The sequence below is a fragment of the Buceros rhinoceros genome, unplaced genomic scaffold (genome assembly GCF_000710305.1).
Source record: "Buceros rhinoceros silvestris isolate BGI_N320 unplaced genomic scaffold, ASM71030v1 scaffold30260, whole genome shotgun sequence".
Lineage (NCBI taxonomy): Eukaryota > Metazoa > Chordata > Aves > Bucerotiformes > Bucerotidae > Buceros > Buceros rhinoceros.
Window position 1 is genome coordinate 3005 of NW_010388329.1, and position 366 is coordinate 3370.

General features: G+C 62.8%; 1 protein-coding gene across 1 annotated transcript in view; it reads left to right on the forward strand.

Annotated features, from left to right (window-relative positions):
- LOC104501763 (homer protein homolog 3-like) overlaps positions 1-366 on the forward strand; it is a gene marked incomplete at its 5' end in the record, with an annotated part of 4375 nt that overhangs the window by 2108 nt on the left and 1901 nt on the right. The window lies entirely within an intron of this gene.

The following is a 366-nucleotide window of genomic DNA, read 5'->3' on the forward strand; positions in this document are numbered from 1 at the left end:
CTGCGTCACGCAGCCCCCTCAGTGCTGCCCTCCCCAGAGAGGCAGAGCTGAGCCCGGAGAGCTGGGAGCGCCCGTGCGGACACCCCTGCGCAGCGGGTCGCAGCCTCCGCGCCGTCGCCGGGGCTGTGTCTGCCCCGTCCCCTCCCAGCCCGCAGCTGCACTTAGCCTCTGCGTGGTAATTGCTCCTCGCTTTCGCTGCATTCAGATGAATGATTTAAAGCAGAGTTTTAATTACAGAGGCTGCCAAGGAGGGAGATGTGGAGAGAATCTCTCCGGTTTGTGCTGCCGCAGGGTGCATGGACGGAGCCTTAGGGCTGGAGCCACAAAGCGAGGACTGATGGGAAGGTGTTTGGGGGTTCCTGATCC